The sequence below is a fragment of the Antechinus flavipes genome, chromosome 4 (assembly GCF_016432865.1).
Source record: "Antechinus flavipes isolate AdamAnt ecotype Samford, QLD, Australia chromosome 4, AdamAnt_v2, whole genome shotgun sequence".
Classification (NCBI taxonomy): domain Eukaryota; kingdom Metazoa; phylum Chordata; class Mammalia; order Dasyuromorphia; family Dasyuridae; genus Antechinus; species Antechinus flavipes.
In genome coordinates this window covers 203,186,317-203,192,316 of record NC_067401.1, presented here as the reverse complement: position 1 = coordinate 203,192,316, position 6,000 = coordinate 203,186,317, and the positions used below count along the sequence as shown (strand labels likewise).

At 42.7% G+C, this 6,000-nt stretch overlaps 1 long non-coding RNA gene across 1 annotated transcript in view; it reads left to right on the top strand.

Annotated features, from left to right (window-relative positions):
• Positions 1 to 324: 324 nt before the first annotated feature.
• The window catches only part of LOC127561721 (uncharacterized), a 169,080-nt gene continuing 163,404 nt past the window's right edge, over positions 325 to 6,000 (top strand). Inside the window, exon 1 of the long non-coding RNA XR_007953513.1 lies at positions 325 to 521. This is a non-coding gene — a long non-coding RNA (uncharacterized LOC127561721). The remainder of the gene's footprint in view (positions 522 to 6,000) is intronic.

Genomic DNA, 6,000 nt, shown 5'->3' with positions numbered 1-6,000 from the left:
TAACTAATGTCTAAGTAAGAGCAGGAAATCTCACTAATCTTAAATGCAAGAAAGGAAAAAAGCCAGCGAGAAACGGTGAATTATGGAGTCGTAACTCCTTCTCAGGGACCTACTTGCTCCACTGGGTCCACTTGAGCCTCCGACCCTTATGGTTTATGTGGCCGCGACGCCTTCACAGGACCCCATCTCATAACTCACACAACTCCGGCTTATTTATCTCCAGCGCTCAGGCTGGCCTAAGATCGCCTCTTGGCACGCTGAAAACTAGAGAATGGGGAGGAGGATCGGGGAGAAATGGAAAGGCTGAGGGGTGGGGGTGGGGATCAAACGTAGCTCTTAGTTGTGCTATTAGATCTTCCAAAGATCTAGAGATCATAGCGCTGACTGGAGGGGCTCAGAGACTTCTAGATGCCTCACTGCACAGGAAAAGCCTGGCTAGCGTTCTTACCACCCCTTCGGCGTCCAGCAGACTGACTAACGGACCAGGCCAGCGGACTGCTATACAATTCCGCAAACCACAAGTAAGTGAGCCGCCCCTGCCCCCAGCCGCAGCAGGAGGGTCTGTTCTGAGCTGCGAGGGTAGCGCCAAGGGACCAGGGAGGCTATTTTAAGGCTGTTTCCACGCCCTTTATTCCCCTCACCGCACCCCCCCTTCCCTACCCGGCCCCCATCCAACAAACAGACAGACAGAAAAACAAACAAGGCCCAAGGCCCACTCTGTTCTCACGCAGAAGCCACAGAGCCCCTCCCTTCGAATTCCTTCGGAGTCTGAGCCACTTGGGCATCGGAAGTGGACCGTTTGGCCAATTGTGTAAAGCAGGATTAGCCTGATTTGCCTATTTGGAGTTTTACGAGCGCTAATGGGTAGAGCTTTGGTGGAGGTAGAGGCAGTCGGGGAGGGGATGGGCTGTCCGATTTAAGGAAACTAGATTGCTGGTGCTTCCTCAGACGTGGATGTCAAATAGCCTTACCATAGTAAGAAATGAAGGGAAAAAATTGGAGCCATTGGAGCAGAAGACAAATAGATTTTTGTAGGTGATATTCCTCTGTATATGTCTTATGCCCTAGATTGTAAACTTCATGAGGACAGGGACCCTGTTTTAGCTAGACTTAAACATTCCCCCCAGTTCTTGATACAGTGCTTTGCGCATCATAGGTGTTTAATCAATGTTTCTTGAATTGAATTGCATATGACTGAACATTTGTGGAATGGGCATTGTGCAGTATATCGAGGGTTGTTAAAAGTATCTGATTTAGAAGTAGCAAACTTTTTTTTTAGGGTGGGGGTGGAGGAAGAGAAACTAAGATGGGCTATTTCATAACTGTGTGACTTTAGTCAAGTCATTTACCTCTCAACTCCAGTTATTTAATTTGAAAAATAAGGGGATTGGAATGATAATTCGTTTCTTTCAACTCTGAAACCCTATGATTCTATTACCTGAATTATGACTTTTCTTTTCTTTCTTTCTTTCTTTTTTTGGGCTTCTCTTTAGCCTTGGCTTTCTCAAAGCACTTTAGCTCAGTTCCCTGAAAAGAAAATTGAATCTTAGGTCTCAGCATTAAGGGGGAATTGAGCTTACTATTGGAGAAAAAAGAGGGAAGTGAGAATGGAGTATAGAAAAAAAATGGTTTGTCAAAGTAAAATCTTAATTCCATATAAAGAAAGGATGGGAATCAAACAAAAGGAGTTGACCCTTTTTTCCATATAGTCCAGATATTCCAAAGATAAGGAAAATTGCCTATTCTCATCTAATTCATCTCATCTCTAGGTTAAACATTCACTCCCCAAGTCTAGTTATTTTTCATTGCTTAGCACACTTTGGAGCCTTTCCCCCCATCTTGGTCTTTTTTTTTAATTGATCTAGTCAATATCCCTTCTAAAATACTTAGAATTGAAAACAATATTTTAAACGACTGCCTGACTAAAAAAAAAAAATTAGTATTATTGACTATCATATTGGCCAGTGTTTCTGGCCCACACTTCTTGTGTCAGATTTTATCATTAAGTATTTGCTTGGTGCCTCCTGTGTTCTCAGCTGGCGGCTGACTGCTTGGGGATGTCAGAGAAGTTCTAGTCAATTCATTTAAGATTTATTGGGAGCCAACTATGTTCTGTGCTTTTTAGGAGGTTAAATGGTGACTTTCCAGACCAGGAAGACAGGTATCTTGCTAGCAAGGAGTTTACAACCTCATTGATAGATCTAAACTAATTTCATAAAGATTAGCAAACAATACTGTTTTTTTTGAAGAGATCTTAAGACAAAAGGAGCTCCAGTCTGGGAGATAGGGCTGTCACTACTAAGGGGATGCTTACACTTGACAGAGAGGGAAGGCTATTTCAGAATCCTATGTTTGCTTTTGCCCAGACTTCTTAAATTGGAAGAATTTCAGAGACCAATTCCTTTACTGCATTCTCTCTTTCTTCTCTCCCTAATCTGCTGGTTCAATCTACCATATTGGTAGATAATGGGCTGTTCATGGCCTGAATGGCATACAGCTTTCCTTCTTCCTAGACTCTCAACTACATTTAGGACATCATATTCCCTCTAGCTCTCCAGTTTGGGATTTATTTATTTTTTACCTTTGGTGGCTAAGCTTGGAGAGAATGAGACAAATCCCAAGCAGAACTCTAGGCTGTGCTTCTGAGTCCAGGTATAAATGGAAGGAAGGTAGCAGAGCCTTCTTGTGATTTTCTTTTCCCCAGGATGGTGCTTTTACAATCCAATACAAATTTATTAAGTAGTTATTATTACATGCTGGGCACTGGGGTTACAAAAATGAGCCAAAAAGTCTCTGCCTTCAGAGAGTTTATATTCTGCTGGAGGTAGGCATAAAGTATATGCATTTGTGCATAAATTCTTTGATTTTGTTTTTGTTTTTGTTGTTGTTGTTGTTGTTGTTGTTTGTTGGACCTGTGACTTCCTTGAAATTGTAGGAACTCCCTCCAGGAGTATAAAGTATAAAAGTTTAGTAGGTATTAGTCCTAAGGAACAATTTGGGAATACCTAGGGATTATATGATTCACTCTCCGTAATACAGCTAGTATGTGCTAAAGTCACAATTTGAACAGAGGTCCTTCTGCCTTCAAAAATCAGCCAGCTTGTTATGCATTAGGCAACACTGTCTCTGACAACAGTTAAGTTAATTTGAAGAAATATGGTTGAGGAAATCAGAAGGACTTCATGAAGAATATAACACAAGCTGAGCTAGAAGGAAAAAAGAGCTGTGAGCAGAGAAGAGAAATTCCAACTAGGACCAGTTGTCACCTGGGTTCCCTTTTATTTCTCCCTGGCTATTGTTCTATCATTCCCACACTTCTTCCCTCCCCTTCCCACCTTTTCAAAGGATTCCTCCTTCCCCCGAATCCCCCACAAATATCATCCAAGGTCCTCAGCCCACAACTCTAAGATCTTTAGGAGAAAGGCTGATATTGAAAACCTAATCAATCAATTAACAAAGTAGAGGTTTGACTTCAATTGCCCCTAAATACAATATGCCTGAAGGGGTTCCAGGTACTGTGATGTCTGTGTGGAAAATCTGTCCTTAGTATGCCACTGGGTAAAGTGATCTCAGTCCCTTCCCTCCAAAAGAAAGGGATACAGGTAGTGACAAACTGGGTCCTGGGCCATCAGTGACTAGGAAGCTACTAGGGGAGAGTAGTAGTATTTGTCTCTGCCTCATCACCAAACCCTTATTCTCTGCTCTGCTGTGCTGACATTCTAATCTCAGAGCACCACTTCATCTTAGATGATAGAGTCTAGTACCAGAAAGGAAGCATCTGCATTGGGGAAAGTTCCCAGGACCCTAAATGGATTAAGCTGATGGATATATTCTTATACACCCATAACTTTGCACTTGTGACTCTAAGCACTAGCCTCTTTTAGGACTTTTCTCCCTTTCATCACTTACCCCTTCCTCCAATTCTCCCACAACTTCACTACAAAAACTTCCAGGATATAAATGGATTCTCTTAAAACCTCACCCCCTCCCAAATCCTCATGTTCCATCTGGTTCCTCTTGCTTCCATTCATCTCCACCAGTTTTTCTCTCATCTTGCAATATCTGTCCCCTTCTTCTTTTCTCTCTCTTTATTTTATCAGATTCTGCTGATCCTGATTTCCTGACTATACTTGATTCAGCTCACTCTTGTGTTGTAGTTGCAGATTAACTATCTGGTTTTAGTAACCTGGGACTCGAACTGTGTGCTGAGCCTTGCTGATCCTCTAGCCTAACTTCTCCTCTGGGACTCTAGATCCTGAAGTCAGGCTGGCTGGTAGGAGCCACCTACATTTCTTCAGTTGTTCTGTAAGATGGGAGATATCGGAATCCCCAAGTAGGCTTGGGGTTCCTATGGCCGGGACATTGATGGGGAGGAGCAAGAACTGCTTTGGGAATCTGGTACCCAGAAAGCACTACCTGATGGTCTGAGTTCAGAATCTTTATCATGCCCTTGCACTCAGATTCAAACAACTGCTTGCTGAATTGAATTTACTGCTTGCTCTGTGCTGATGTGAGGGGAGGAGGTCCAAGGTTTCCACTCTCTCCTTAGAAGAAGAAAATGACTTTCTTCTTTAAAACTCAGAAAGTACTTTGTTTTATGAATTTTTTAGTGTATTTGAGCATCATTACTATCTATGCTCTTGCTTTTCCCCCTTTTAGAATTTAACCTACTTGATGGTAAAAGTCTGATTTTTTTAAGTTTCTGTGTCCCTTTCTATGCTCTGCAAGCATAAATATTTCCTTGTCATATTGTAAGGTAGAAGAGATCTTAGAAGCCACCCCAACCACTCCCCCTCCTTATTTAACAGAATGGTTAAGTGATTTGCTCCAAGTCACACAGGTGATAAATGTCGGAGGTGATATTTGGACTTAGGTTCTCTGACTTTTTTTGTTTTTATTTTATTTATTTTATAATAGGAGGCATTTAGGTGGCTCAGTGTGTAGATAGCACTAGGCTTAGAATTGGGAAGATTCTTCTTCCTGAGTTCAAATGTAGCCTTCCTAGATGAGTGACTCTGTGCAAGCCCCTTAACCTTGTTTGCCTCAGTTTCCTCATCTGTAAAATGAGTTGGAAAAGGAAATGGTAAACATTCCGATATCTTTGCCAAGAAAATCCCATGGGAGTCCCAGAGTCAGATGTGACTGAACAATAATATTGCTCTGTGGGAGTGGGGAGTGAGGGGGCAGTAAGGAAGAATTTCTTCTACATTCTTTCTACATTCTATGTATTTTCTGTCTACTTATATCCTTACTCTTTCCCCTTATCCCTTTCTTAACTTTTCTTTGTGCATCTATTGCACTTCTCTTTGCCCATCCCAGTTCTCCCCCACTCTCTTTGTCTTTTCCCTGTCTAGCTGTCCCCTGGCTGTCTCCAGGCCTCTCCCTGCTTTCTTGTCTCCTACTCTTTTCCCCTCCATCTCTTATTGGAGGTGTTTATTTAATTGTTTTCCTTGATGCTCTGTGGCAGGCGATCCCGCCATTAAACCCTGCCATCCACATTCTGACTGTGTAATTTAAAGCCATAGTTAAATTATGACTTCTCTGAACCTGTTGTGGCACTGACGCATAAGCCTAATTAAATGATCACATCCATTCTGAAGGCAGCTCTCTTCTCCCCTCCAACGTTAATTACAACATAAGAGGCTTTAATGGCCCGCCTCACCTCCAGCTCCTGGAAAGAAAGGTCAGGCGATTAATTTTCGTCATTAATCTTTTCCCAATGTGGACACTGGGCTGTCACAGGAGCCTATTAAACCCCCTTTGTCCCCCCTTCCAGCCTCCCTGGCCCCCTCACCCCCTCCTCCCCGAGTGACTGGAGAGAACGAAAATATTTAAGAATCACTTTGTCTCTCTGGCTTTTTTTTTTCCTTCCTGAGACAGTTTCTCCTTGGGGGTCTACAAGGGAGGTGGGGGAGGTGGCAGAAGGGCACCTGGGTAAATGTACTGAGATTTTAAATTGGGGCTCCCAACTTGAAGGAAACTGGGGAGGCAGCTTCTGTC